The following is a 15,820-nucleotide window of genomic DNA, read 5'->3' as shown; positions in this document are numbered from 1 at the left end:
TCAGAAAAAAAAAAAAAAGCTGAGACACTAGAGATGAAATTAAGAGAAGCTCAGAGAGAAAAGTCCTGGAGAAGTTATCTCTTAGACAGGACCTACAGAAGCTTAGAGAGGAAGCCAATGGAACCAGAAACTGAAAGTAATGAAACCTGTGAGCAAAAGACAAAGCAGACACCAGCCAGGTGCCTTCCCATGTGACAGAGGTGTCCCAGATGCCAAAAGCCTATCTTCAGAGCCCAGGTATCATCCTATTAATGCCTTTGAGTTGGACATTTTCACTGTAAATTATAAGTTAATAAATCCCCATTGAAAAAAGCAACCCATTTCTGGTACATTCCATTTCAGCAGCTTTAGCAAGCCAAAACAAAGAACAATATCACCCTCATAGCAAAGCCAGATAAAGATAAGATACCATTAGAAAAGAAAACGACATACCAATTCCTCTTACGAATATAGATGCAAAAATCCTCAATAAAATACTAGCAAATTGAATCTTACAGCACATTAAAAGAATTATATAGCATGATCAAATGGGATTTATCCAAGGTATGAAAGTATGTTTCAACATAAGAAAATCAATTAATGTAATAAAGATTAACATAATGAAGGAAAATATCCACGTGATCACCTCATTTCATGCAGAAAAATTATTTGAAAAAATCCAGCATCATTTTTTAAATAAAAACACTCAGAAAACTAGGAAACATAAAAAAGCATCCTCAACATGATAAGGGCATATATGAAAAACTCACAGCTAACATCATAGTTAATGGTGAAAGACTGAAAACTTTTCCTCTAAGATGAGGAACAAAAGAATGCTCACTGTCACCACTGTTATTCAACACCATACTGGAAGTTCTAGCCAGAGCAATTAAACAAGAAATAGAAATAAAATACATCCAAATTGGAAAGGAAAAAGTAAAAATTTTCCTATTTGCAGATGACATGATCCTATAGACAGAAAATCCTAAAAAATCCACAACAAACTCCTTGAGCTAATAAATCAATTCAGCAAAGTGGCAGGGTACATGATTAGCATACAAAGCCAATAGTGTTTCTATACATTATAAGCAATCAGAAAAAGAAATCAAGAAAAAAAATTCCATTTACAATAGCAACTAAAAGACTCAAATATCTAGAAATAAATCTAACCAAGGATTTGTTCAGAGAAATCTGGGCAGCACTGCTGAAAGAAATTAAAGAAGAACTAAATTGATGGAAAGACATTCTGTGTTCATCAAGTGGAAGACTAAATATATTTGATATCAATTCTACCCAGAGCTTCAATGTAATCCCAATAAAATTTCAACAGCCTTCTTTGCAGAAATGGAAAATCTAATCATCAGATTTATATGAAAGAGTAAGAGTACCCAAATAACAAAAGCCATCTTGAAAAAGAACAAATTTAGAGGACTTACAGTTCCTGATCCTAAAACTTATCACAAAGCTACAGTAATGAAAATAATGTGGTACTGGCACAAGGTCAGGCATATAAGACAAATGGAATCAAACCGAGAGTTCAGAAACCAACCCTTACATTTATGACCAACTAAATTTTCAAAAGGGAACAGAAACTACTCACTTAGGAAAGAATAGTCTGTACAACAAATGGTGCTGGGAAAACTGGATATCCATATGCAGAAGAATGAAGGTGGACCTACCTCACACTGAATACAACTACAAAACAATGGAAAATGGATCAAATGTGTAAACATAAGAATGCATATTTTAAAACTCCTAAATGGAAATGTAAGGAAGCATCTTCAGGGACCTTGTGCTGGGCAATGGTTTCTTAGACACAAAAAGCAGAAGCAACAAAAGAAAAAAATAGATAAATGGGACCTCATCAGAATTTAAAACTTTTGTGCATAAAAGGACTTTATCATCAAAATAAAAAGACAACCTGCACAATGGGGGAAAATATTTGGAAACCACACATCTGATAAGTGTGTAATATCCAGCGTATACTAAGAAATACTTCCCAACTCAACAACAAAAGACAAACAACCCAATTAAAAAAATGGGTAAAGGACAAACACACATTTCTCCAAAGAAGATATACAAGTGGCCAAAAAAGCACATGAAAAGATCTTCAGCATCATTAGCCTTTAGAGAAATGCAAATCAAACCACAGTGAGATACTGGTTCACACCTACTAGTATAGGTAATATCAAAACAAAACAAAACAATAACTGAAAATTAGAGTCCTGCAATGCTCAGTAGGTTTATAACTCAGCCAAACACCTATGGCAGTTTGGACTATAATATACTTTATTTTTTTCCACATGGACAAGCACCAGAATTCAAACCCGGGTCTCTGGAATGGCAGGCAAGAACTCTGCCACTGAGCCTTCCCAGCCCTATAACACACTTTTAAATTGACTGGTTTTGCATTAAGCAGCTATTGCTGCATAAGAAACCTCCCCAAAACTCAGTGGATAAGAATTTGTTTCTTGCTTTCATTAACTATGAAAGCAAGTGGTAGATTAATATTTTATGAGGGATATTTAATCATGTTTAAAGACCAATGGAAAGATACAAGTAAGAGGGAGTGACTATAAAAATTCAAAGGGGAAAAAGTTAATAGTTAACATTAATGAGATGGCTGGAAGAAATGGGATACAAAAACCAGGTGGAGATATGGGATGTAAGGAGAAGGTAATGATGTCACCTGAAAATGAGGAAGAAGAGAAGCTGGACATTGGAAAATAGTGGAGTAGGCTTGAAATAGTCATTGTGGAGATCAGAGAGTGAGCTTACCCCAAGTGGGAAGGGGCAGCTGAGGCAAATCAAGGGAGATGATTTTAGGAAAAGAGATGTGGATGTTGAAGTTAAGCAAGATAAGAGCAGGATGTGAAATAAAGAAATAATCTAAGGTCTAGTTACCTCAATCTTTGATAAGTGAGGGGAGTGACTAAGAGTGCAACAGATGAAAAATAATGAGGAGAGGTGGGATGCTAGAATAGCATGCACTCAAAGGAGTAGGGTTCTTCCACAGATGGGTGGAAGAGTGATGAAAAGGGAAGGAGTAACAAGCATCAAAGGAACCAATATCACTTCCTGTCTCTGAAGTACATGGGTCATTGAGAAAGAAACATCACTGTTGGGGAATAGTGAGATAGTTCTCTCTGAGGAAAGTTAGGTTACATTTAAAGCAAGAACAGAATCACATGCCAAGAATGTCCTTTCCTATCCTAACTACTGTTCTCAAAGTTCCTGAAAGTTCATCTTTTCTGGCAACCCTGCTCAGACTTATCTCAATCATTCCTTAGTTACCCTCTCTTACTCTGTAACTTATCTAGCAATGACATATCAATCTCTACAAGGTGTTTCTTTCTAGATTGTTTTACCCTTTTTTTTTTTTTTCCGGTATTTTTTCTATCACTTCCCCACCTGAGGATGTTCTCTTCTGCCTGGGCTTGAGTACAGAAATTTTCCCCCAAGCCTTGTCCCTGGTTCCAGTGCGTTATACTGAATAAAATGCAGACAGGGTGCAAACAAAGACAAAAAGAAATCCAGGAATCACTGTTTTACAAAGCTATTAGAATGCCTCCCTGAAAAGTCTTTTAGCCAAATACCAAAACCCTGAGTTCTTTTCCTCCTAAGCAAACGTTAGTTTGTGTATTAGATTTACTTCTTACAAGGAAAGAGAAAAGGGTTGTGGGGCTAAGAAAAAGGCTACAAAAGATTTATTTTGTAGCAATGGAATCACCACTGCCTGGTTAGAGATGTACTTGACTGATGTGTTTTCCGTGGTAGCCTCCCAGCACTTAATCTTAGCCAAATATTGATGTGCTGAATTTATTACATTTGAGTTCTGAAATTAAAAATGACCATCTGTGACCCATGTGTGTGGAACACAGATCAGTAATATATTGTGGACAAGCCTAACACGAAGCAAAGGATATTGTGATCGTGACAAGGCAGGCAATTTCACTCACACGCCAAGACAGCTAAATGAATTTGGTGGACACTGATGCTGGTCCTCTCGGCAGGGATTTGCTTTCCAGAGCAATGCACAATATATATGAGATACGTATTAATAATTCCTTTAGCATACCTCTATAACTGACTGTGTAGTTAAAATCTGGAAATGCAGTTTATTACACTGAAAAGAGAAATCAATTTAACAAAACTAAACTCTATAGTTAAAAAAACACAACTGTCAGACAAAAGAAAAAGTTCCCTTTCATCTAGATAGCAAGACTAAAAAAAAGGTCTGCATTACAAAAGTTATTCCACAGGGATTTTTAGGCAGATATCAGGATCAACTTAGGGAAGGATCAGTATATATTTTGAAACAAAAAAAGAAAAGAAAAGAAAATTTAAATAAAAAAAATCAAAAACAGCATTTTCACTAGGAAATAGAGTACACACTTTTGCTATGAACCAGAAGAGAATAGGATTTACATTACCAAACTGAAGAAGCAAAATCCTAATTAACAACTGGTCTTTTTGCAAATTTTACAGAGGAAACCTTTAGAGAATGAGATGGTTCAATTGGCCAGGGCATAGGAACCTCAGAGTATAGACAAATGTATTTATTTTAAATGAATTTTTTTCATACTTTGAATTGTCTTCATCAAGAGAACAGAAAACAATTAGGTTAAAATTAATTCTTGGAAAGCCATGTAATCAGTGAAATAGCAAGGATTGCTGCTACTTCTATGGCTTTGGGTTGTGCATACATGATGGAGTTTAGTTAGTTTCACAGGTAGAATCTGCAGCTAGAAAAGATGTGATGTATCAGGGTCCTAAAGAACTGGTGACCTCATGATGGTTTCACAAAGATTCTAGAACGACAAAATAATGTCCTGTCAGTCATGTTGACTTCTTGGATTCCTGAGGACACTCCACAGAAGGAAAATTATTCGTACAGGAATCAAAGTATTACCTTATTTCTAGCTGCTCAAGAGCCTCAGTATTTTCAAGTTCAGTAATCTTGGCACTCATAAAATATTCTGGAGAAAGATGGGCATGGACAGAAACTCAAACAGAAAGAGAGCATGCAACGACTATAGGGAAGACCAAAGCTAAATTTATATACTATTTTGGATTATTCAGGTCTCTTTCAGTTATAAGTGATAGACATAGATTTCAAATATAGAAAAGAATATGACAGACCACTAGATATAACCAGTGAATCATTTAAAATATTTAACCCTTCTAGAAGAAATTATAATTTAAAAAGTGGGAACTTTATTTCCCCTAAAATTGGCAAAGTACTGATAAATGTTAGGGGAATGGTCACATTCATGCAATGTGGCATAAGACAGTTTCAGAGATCTATTTGGCTAGAAAATGATAAATCTCAGAAATGTGTCTTGGAATTTATTTAAACATTAAAATATTTATTTTTATTTTATTTTATTTTATGTATTTTTATGTGTTATGTATTTTAAATATTTATTTAAAATATTTATTGAGAACCCATTATGTGCCATGCACTTCGAAAAATATAATCTCTTGACTTCTGGTTGATGAAAATAATGGGGTAAGATGCTCCAGGATGCTCTTCCCCCCTACCCCGACCCCCACACCAGAACTTTTGAAAAACTAGAAAAACTATCAGCGCCATCTTCCTCAAAACTGGGAAACAGTTAAAGGCTGCTGCAACTGGGTAAGTGTCAGATCAAGAAAACACAGCTTGAACACCAGTAAGAAAGCTCATGGCACCCTTGTTGCCCCTTTGCACACCCTCCCTGGCATGGTGTGGAGCCAGCCTGTACTCCCATTGAGGGTCCCAGACCATGTCTTGAGGGAACAGAGAAACCCCTATGTGCACACTCAGTATTATGTGTCCATGCATTCTATCAGCTGACAGCCTGAAAGACTCCAGGAGGAAACTCAGCTCTGGCACTCCCTCCCAGAACTTGTCCTGAAGGCAGAAGAAGTTTGCAGTCAGATAAAATCCTTTAAGAAACAAAGTCCAAATAGTCAGGGACAAAGGATTACTGGCTTTAAGACACACAATGAGCACCCTGGAGATGGAAATAATGCAGTTCAGAAAAGCCATGCTCTGTAATCCTGACTTAATATTGTAGGGTGATTTATTTATTTATTTAGTTGTTGAGATGTGATCCACCCAGTTATAAGTAGGACCTTTTGATTAGGTGGTTTCCATGGAGATGTACCTCCACCCATTCAAGGTGGGTCTTAATTGGCCTACTGGAGTCCTTTATGAGGGACCCATTTTGGAAAAAGCTTCAGAGCCAACACAGAGAAAGACATTTGGAGATGCAGGTAGAAAATGCCCTCAGAGAAGCTATTTGAACAGAGAAGCTTGGAGAGAAAGCTAGCAGACATCACCATGTGCCTTGCCAGCTGACAGAAAAACCTCAAACATATCGGCCCTTTCCTGATTCAAGATAATCTTTCTCTGGATGCCTTAGTTTGGATATTTTATAGCCTGAGAAATGTAAACTTCTAGCTTAATAAATTCCCTTTAAAAAGCCAATCCATTTCTGGTATACTTCATTTCTGGCAACATTAACAAACTAATAGAACCTCCTTGGAATATTATTCAAGCATAAAAAGGCATGAATTTCTGATACATGTGACAACAGAGATGAACCTTGAAGATATCATGTTGAGTGAAATGAGGCAGACACTGAAGGACAAATATGGTATGATATCACCGATATGAAATAATTAGAATAAGCAAATTCACAGCACCATAAACTGAACACAGTTTACCAGGACTAGGGAATTAATGCTTTAAAGAATTTCATTTGGGATGATGGAAAAGTTTCAGTAGTAGACAGTGTTGATAGCTCAACAATATGAATGTGATTAACACCACTGAATTACATACTGAATGGGGATAAAAAGGGAAATTTTAGGGTATATATATATGTTACTGGAATAAAAATTAAAATAAATACACAGAACTATACAATACAAACAGTGAAACCTATGGTAAGCTATGGATTACAGACGATAGTATAATTATAATTAAAACAGAGGTGTCACACTAATGCACAGTATTAATAATGAGAAAATTGCATGTATGAGGGGGTGTATATGGAAGTCTGTATTTTCTTCATGGTTTTTCTGTACAAACCTCTCTAATAAAAAACATTAAAGATCTTTCTATCACAGTGCTTAGGGACCTGTAAGACAAAATAGATACTACTAGAAAAAAAGCATATTAACATATTTAACAATATATCATCCAACTGTGACAAGCACTGAACATGGTATATATGAAATTAGGAATGCTTATATTAAGTATGAGTTATACAATCCTAGAATTCTCACAACATGTCCTAGAATGTACTGAGCTATACAAAACCAAGTAAATGTTTACTAGGTAAACAGGGAGGGCAGGCAAAGGTAAGAACACATACAAATATCATATGAAGGAAAAGGGAATGAAGAATATAAGGGCTGAATAAAGGCCAGTGTATTAGTCAGGGCAGGCTAGGCTATGTTGCAGTGACAAACATCCCTAAAGTCTCAGGGCTTAAACCTACAAAGATGTATTTCTTCACATTTCATAGCCAATGCAACTTGGCTTTGCTCTAAAGAGCTTTGCTCCTTATTCCTCTACTCTGAAACACAGACTGATGAAGCAGTCTCTCTCTGATATGTTACCAGTCACCAAGGTTAAAGGAAAAGAATAAAAGGCCCAAACTAGTCATATGACCTCAACATAATGGGAGCAAGGAAATGCAAGCCCACCAGGTGACCAGTTGGCAGAAAGGTAGAAACACTTCATGAACAGAATAATTAATATTCAGGTGGCTGGAGGTATAGGAGTGACGGAAAGATGAACCAGAGTAAAAAAAATCTGACTTTATCCAATAAGTAATGGGGACTCATTGAAGTTTTTTACATTTAGTAATTTTTCCTAAGGAAAAAATATCATGCAGTTTCATAAAGCTTTATTTAGGGTATGAGTTTTTTCACTACAGTAGTGATGATTAAAAACAATTAAGGTAGAAACGATCTAAATATTTAATATTGGGTTCTTGTTCCAAAGACAAGAATAATGAAATACTGTATAGCCAATACAAATGATGTGTTTAGAAAAATGTTACATAGAGAATATTTTAAGTGAAAAAGCATGCATTAGATATATTAAAAATATATCTGAGATCTGTTTTTAAAAGGATAGTATATATTTAGTATATGTACATAAAAGTATTAGAAGTGTATATACATATATATATTATCGGTAGTTATTTAATCTAGGTCATATTTTGTTTTACTTTTTATTGTTGTACTTCTCCTTTTTACTCTGTATACTTAATTCATGTGCTGATTTTCTGCAAAGAATATGTATTACTTTGTCTGCAGAATATTTTTAACTGGCCAAGATCTCATTCATCCATGTTGGGAAAAAATATATTTTTATTCTTGTTTTTCCACTGGAAAGACTAGACTTCTTGTTAATCCCTTGAAAAGTGTGTAAAAATCACTAACATATTTTTGTTGTTCTTGCTGTTTCAATTCATCTGAACTTTCTTGTGATGATTTGAAGTTGTATGTACCCCGGCAAAGAACAAGTTCTTTTAATCCATCTCTGTAGGTAAAGACCTATTGTGAGTGGGACAGTTTGATTAGATTGTTTCAGTTAAGGTGTGCTCCAGGTGGGTCTTAATCCTTTTACTGGAGTCCTTTATAAGAGGATAAAAGACAGGAACAAAAAGCCCCAGAGCAGCTGAGAGAGGGAACCACTGAAGCCAGAAATTGAACGCAAAGAAATCCAGGAAAGAAGAGCCAGCAGATGCCGCCATGTGCCTTCCCATGTGGCAGAGGTGTCCCAGATCACCAGCAGCCTTTCTTCAAGAAAGTTATTTATCCTGTTGATGCCTTGATTTGAACACTTTTCATGGCCTAGAACTGCAAACTTGTAAGTTAATAAATCCCTATTGTAAAAGCCAACCCATATCTGGTATACTGCATTTCATCAGTTTTAGCAAACCAAAGCAATTCTTAAAAACTATGCTTTTGTTGCCACTGATTTGGACATTGATTCTAGTAGAGAAAGTTAAACACTTTTTCTCATTTTTTCAAACACTGCTTGCCATTAGCAGTCCCATAACTCAGGTTCTTGGTACATAACCTGCTATCCTGGGGCAGTGAATGACAAACTATTACCCTGTCCAAAGTAATCAAATATTCTTCAGGTAGCCATTCTGGAGTCCAGAAAAGCATCCTCAATTTACTGGATAATAATGACTTCAAGAGAATCTGCTCTGCATCCTCTTTTTTGACATACTTTTGGCAATGGTTATGGAGAGGGTCACCACTGCTGCTAATAGGCCAAGAATAATATGTCATAATAAAAGTGTGCATATTGAGAACAGCCTGTCTTACTTTTCTTTCTAGCCCCATCATTTGACATTTTACAGCAGTAAATTCTCTGATTTTTCAAGAAAACCTCTGGCACAGAATCTCAAACAATATTTCAAATCTGCTTCAGCTTCCAAAGAACTAAATAATCTATTTGACCGGATATTGCAGGCACTGGCCAAATGTTGGCCTGAACTCTAAGCTTATACCTGGCTGAGTTGATGCATCTGACACAATTGGGTTACCACAAACTGGGCCTTACAAGAAAGGCCTGAAAAAGTTCAAAATAAGCCTTGGGTGGAAAATCTCCACTGGGAAGTGTAGCAGCAAAGGGGCAGCTTTGCACTTCTTACGGGGATTGTTCGTAGCTTTGTTGCAAATGAGTTTTTTGTTCTTTATGGAAAAAGAAAAGTTAAGGAATGAGATAAGACTCTTACTGTAATCCCAGAAAACCTAGCATTTTATTTATCCAAATTATCACTTATGAATTCCCATCCCTGGGGCCTTCAAGGTCTGTCATTTTGACTCTCCTGACTTTTCACATCACTGTGGGTACCAAGAGGGAGTTCTCATTGAGCTGGTATTTCATAATAAAGAAGAATTTGTTTATTTTAATGGGAAGTTATAGCTGGCTCTTTTTTACACATGGATATCTTGTATTTTGGTCTAGTGAACGGAAATTAGATTTGAAAATAAAATAAGAGTCCAACTATGAAAAGTATTTAGTAGGTAGACAGGCAGATTGCATTTTTCAAATGAGATCTTTGAAAACACTATTTGGGATGTACAAAGTAGGTCTTTACTTAATCTTACAGCAGAAAAACCAACAGCTAGGTATTCTGAGTCATAATCCATAGATATTTCCAAAAAAGCACTATTCAATGTGAAAGATCCTGAAAATTTGAGTCAACAGAGAAAATAAATGATGGAAAAGGCAAGTCTTTCATTTATAGTTATACTATATTCACAATTACTTTAATTATAAGAAAGGAAAATGTTAAAAAAAAATGAGGGCTCAAGAAAAGACTAAAATGTAATTAGCTACTCGAAAATTTAGCTTGTTTAGAAGCTACCCTATGAAAATAGTGATTTCCTTCCTTGAGTAAGAAAAAGTGTAGATGAGGGTAGCTGCCAATATCTACATATGGACACCAAAACAAATCTAAGTTCAGGTCAGGGGTCAGATGCCATTAGAAAATAGAAATAATTCTAAAGTTTAGTTAGCATAGCAAAAATAGAGTTAGTGTATGTCTAGGGCCAGCTATTAGAAGAACCCACAGTGCACACCAGACTCACTTGGGCAAATTAAAGTAGGAGGCCAGCAGTCAAGCCCTTAGGATTTAATAAAAAACATGAGTAAAAGGAACCCAGGACATGTACACCATCTGTGTAGTTATTTGAATTGAGAGTCTACTAAGGGTTAGGTCTCCACCTCGATGAGGATAATTCCTTACTCCTGTAAAGCATAAAACTCCAAATTTATCTTAACCATGAATCACAGTGGTTAAGTACAAATTTTGATTTTCAATTATTATTTCTATCCAATAAGCCAAGTGTGATAGCCTCAGATTTTCTGAGTTCAGTCACTTACATACCTCTTACCATGGCCTCACCACTGGACTAAAGCGGAATTCTCCTGACTTATTAAACTGTGTTAGAACCCTTTTTGTGTATTTATAGTCATAATTTCCAATAAATTACTTGGAATAACTCAAAACTTTAGCCAACTGACTACTTTTCATAATATCCAATGTGACAGCATTCATTAATGCATTCATTAATGCTATCACATGAAGGATGTTTGGTTTGAAATACATATGATATCCATATATTTACATACACACATATTGAATATTATGTGATAGCATTAATGAATGATTTCGAGAGCCCAGACATAACCAAACATTTTTAGAAAAAGTTATCAACATTCTCAATTTCCCATAAAAATCTATTTATACCTTTAGCCAATAAGTTTAATAAAATCAGAGACTTCAAATTGGATATTAATTGAGTTCATCTATAACAATTTTTAAAGTGGTCACAAATTTGGGGCACTGCCTCCTTTAAAAATAGGTGTGTTGGTTTGAAAGGATGCATGTCCCCTAGAAAAGCCATGTTTTAATCAAAATTCCATTTCATAAAGGTAGAATAATCCCTATTCAGTACTGTATGTTTGGAACTGTAAGCAGATCATCTCCCTGGAGATATGATTTAATCAAGAGTGGTTGTTAAACTGGATTAAATGACGACATATCTCCACTCATTTGGGTGGATCCTGATAAGTTTCTGGAGTCCTATAAAGGAGGAAACATCTTGGAGAATGAAGGAGATTCAGAGAGAGCAGAGCAGAATGACATAGCCATGAGAAGCAGAGTCTGCTAGCCAGCAACCTTTGGAGATGAAGAAGGAAAATGCCTCCTGGGGAGCTTCTTGAAACAGGAAGTCAAGAGAAGAAGCTAGCAGATGACACCATGTTCACCACGTGCCTTTACAGATGAGAGAAAAACTCTGACTGTGCTCTTCCATTTGAGAGAGAAACCCTGAACTTTATTGGCCTTCTTGAACCAACATATGTTTCTCTGGATGCCTTAGATTGGACATTTCTATAGACTTGTTTTAATTGGGACATTTTCTTGGCCTTAGAACTGTAAACTAGCAACTTATTACATTCCCCTTTTTAAAAGCCATTCTGTCTCTGGTACATTGCATTCCAGCAGCTAGCAAGCTAGAACTGTAGGATATATAATCCCTTCATGGCCTTCTAACTCATTTAAAAATGAAAGAATGGGACAAAATCACTTTGCATGACTTCTGAGGTTACATCATAAGAGACAATGCATCTCCTGCCTTGTGTACTAGAACACTTGCATTTATATCCCTGAGCTGCTATGTATGCCCAGATATCCTGAGACCACCATGCTGTGAGAGAGGTTATCTATACAAGCTCCATTTGACAGCCTCAGCTGAGCCAGGCCAATTGCCAGCATCAGTTGCCGGCCAGGTGAGTCCTCCTAGTCATCCAGTTCATAAAGCCTTAGGTTGGTTGAAGGTCAGTCGTATCTAATTGCAACCTCATGAGAAACTCCACATCAGAGCTGTCCAGGCCCTGGGTTCCTGACCCACAGAACATGGGTGAAATAAAATTGATACTTCATCCCTTTAGGTTTTGGGTTAATTTGTTATGTAGTGTGTTTCAGTTTGCTAGCTGCTAGAATGCAATATACCAGAAACAGAATGGCTTTTAAAAATGGGAATTTAATAAGTGACAAGTTTACAGTTCTAAGGCCAAGAAAATGTCCCAATTAAAACAAGTCTATAGAAATGTCCAATCAAAGGCATCCAGGGAAAGATACCTTGGTTCAAGAAGGCCAATGAAGTTCAGCATTTCTTTCTCAAGTGAGAAGGCACATGGCAAACACAGAGTTTCTCTCTCGTCTGGAAAGGCACATGGTGAACAGGGTCAGGGTTCCTCTCTCATCTGGAAGGGCACATGGCAAATAAGGCATCATCTGCTAACTTCTTCTCCTGCCTTCCTGTTTCATGAAGCTCCCCAGGAGGGATTTTCCTTCTTCATCTCCAAGGGTCACTGGCTGATGGACTCTGCTTCTCGTGGCTATGTCATTCTGCACTGCTATCTCTGAATCTCCTCCATTCTCCAAAATGTTTCTCCTTTTGTAGGACTTCGGAAACTTCTCAAGGCCTACCCAAATGGGTAGAGACATGTCGTCACCTAATCCAGCTTAACAACCACTCTTGATTAAATCACATCTCCAGGGAGATGATCTGCTTACAGTTTCAAACATACGGTATTGAACAGGCATGATTCTGCCTTTACAAAATGGGATTTTGATTGAAACATGGCTTTTCTAGGGGACATACACCTTTTCAAACCAGCACATAGTGATAGATAATTGGGCTGCCATCTGATCCAAATCCCTACTGTGGAATGAATCTTTTGGATTAAATATCTCTAGTAAAATGAGCCTCCCTTACATGTTAGCCAAATCCATGTTTTGGATAATTCTATCTTGTTCCTCTTGTTAGAGCAAAATCTTCATCTCTCTAACTTTAAAACCAGTCTTCCAGATTAACATTCTAAATTCAGCATAAAATAAATCTTCTTCAGCATGAAACCCCACCATATAGCATCTCATGACAAAGGCACCCTGTCTTTTCTCCAGGAGGCAAACAATACCCAGTTCTATCAAACTTTTCTCAAAGGACAGGATTTTCAAAATTCTGTGTGCCTTCCTCTGAACATACCCCAACTGGAGAAGTCTGTCTTAAGATATAATGCAAGGAGTTTGACACTTTGTTCCATAAGTCATCCCCCTAGAGTAGCATTGTCTCTATTGTGCTAGACACTATTTCCTTAACTCAACCTAAGATTTGCTACTATATATTTTTAACAGCCACTTTACACCACTGGCTTATTATATGATTCTCATCAAATGGAAATACAGAACCACTTTGCCCATCCACACCGTGCACAAGTCAGCTCATTACCATGCAGCTGATTTTCTGGACCCAAATAGAACTTAGAACTTATTCTTCCTTAATGCTATTTCATTGGTTTTGCCCCACTGTGTTTCTGTCAGCTAGTATCACTTTTATTCTTAAGTTTGTCACCTATAGTTTTAGCTATGTTTCTCCATTATTGTTGAGCCTCACTCCTAAAGCTCCATCAAAATAATCCATAGAAACATTGAGCCAACAGGGATAAGAGTATATAGTCTACTCAAATTCCATCAGAAAACTGAAGAGCCACTTACCAGACATATGTTTAAGACACTAAATGTCAACAGCTTTATCATTACATCTATTACCTAACCATGTTCTTCTTGTAAAATATATTGCCCAATGCTTTGATGTAACTGAAATAATTGAAACAAATTTTATCTATGGAATTTTCTGACCTCTTGATATCCTAACAAAAAAGATAAATCATACACATTTAACATGGTTTATCTTCTGTGAATGTATGCTAGTACCTAGAGATTAGCTATATTATCTTCCTATATATCAAGCTGGAAAAAAAGGCTATAATTCCCACTACCAGCCATCATCATTTTTAAAAGTCAAGACATAATTTTACTCGTTTCAGATTTTTCTCAGATGTCTTGTTCTCTGATGTTTCTCAAAAATCAGACTGCAGATACCTTACACTAATAAATCTATGTTGAGTGAATTAACTAATTAATAAATGAATGGAAAGATACATGATTTCTTCCATTATCTTGTTTTATTTTCTTCATAAAATTTATTGCTCTCCGGAGTTACCTTGTTTATTTATTTTATTTTTTTACATGGGCAGGCACCAGGAAACAAACCCGGGTCTCCAGCATGGCAGACGAGAAATTCTGCCACTGAGCCACCATTGCACTGCCCTATCTTGTTTCTTTATAGTTCACTTTATTTAGTTCTCTTTCTGCCCATCACTCAGGAGTACTTTACCTTGTGTCAAACTTTCTCACTATTGTATCTACAGTGCCTAAAGTGCTCAAGACAGAATATATCCACCATCTAGGGACACGGTGAATGACAGAAGGAGATTTAATTAGGCTAGGCCTTAGGTTTCAAACCACTCAAATAATTACTCTCCTTATACTATGCAGTCTGCCCCTCAGAGTTAGAAAACACTTGTTAATGCATTTCCAAGAAACACCTAATTTATTACTATCCTTATGACAAGTAGTCTTTTAAAACTAAATGTTTTAAGTTGGACTTTCCCAGGAGCAGTATCCCAATACAAGCAGTTTATTTGGGAGATGTATTAGTTCCCTAGGGCTGCTATAAGAAAGTTCCACAAACTGAGTGGTTTAAAACAACAGAAATCTATTATCTCACTTCTGGAGTGAGATGCCTGAAATCAAGGTGCCAGTCAACAGAACTATGCATCCTCTGAAATCAATGGAGGAGAATCTTTTCTTGCTTCCTTTTAGCTTCTGGTATTTTCCCATAATCCTTGACATTCCTTGACTCATAGATGTGATTCCAGTTTCTGATACTGCTTTCAAATGGCCTCCTCCCCTGTGTGCCTCTGTCTCTGTATCTCTTCTCTTCTTATAAGGATGCCAATCATACTGGATTAAGGGTCTACCCTACTCCAATATGACCTTATTTTAACTAAGCTACATCTGCAACAACCCTATTTCCAAATAAGGTCATATTCTGATGTATTGGAGATTAGAGTTTCAACATATGTCTTTGGAGGACACAATTCAACCCAGAACAGGAGGTGAACCCAGGAAACACAAGAAAGAAAATGAAGTGAGACAAGCAAAGGAAAGAATGAAGAATATGTTACCAAGTAAGACACTCTGGACCACTGGAGTTTAATCCCAATGGGGAACTTTGGAAAATAGCATGGAAGGCACACTCACAGAGTTATCTTATCCATAGGATAAGGAAATTGGCATATTTTTCCAACCCATTTCCATCAGACATTGACTGAGGGTAGCTCCAGCGGGTACTATTTCTCTGGTATTTCTGGCCTCTGATACATGGGCAGAGAGCGTGCTAG

The 15,820-nt window shown here is 36.6% G+C and overlaps 1 protein-coding gene across 7 annotated transcripts in view; it reads right to left on the bottom strand.

Annotated features, from left to right (window-relative positions):
* LOC143646627 (uncharacterized) overlaps positions 1-15,820 on the bottom strand; it is a 214,373-nt gene that overhangs the window by 161,819 nt on the left and 36,734 nt on the right. The gene's annotated exons all lie outside the window — the stretch shown is intronic.

This window comes from Tamandua tetradactyla, chromosome 1, assembly GCF_023851605.1.
Source record: "Tamandua tetradactyla isolate mTamTet1 chromosome 1, mTamTet1.pri, whole genome shotgun sequence".
NCBI lineage: Eukaryota > Metazoa > Chordata > Mammalia > Pilosa > Myrmecophagidae > Tamandua > Tamandua tetradactyla.
Note: the sequence above shows the minus strand (reverse complement) of the source record. Positions and strands in the feature narration are given on the sequence as shown.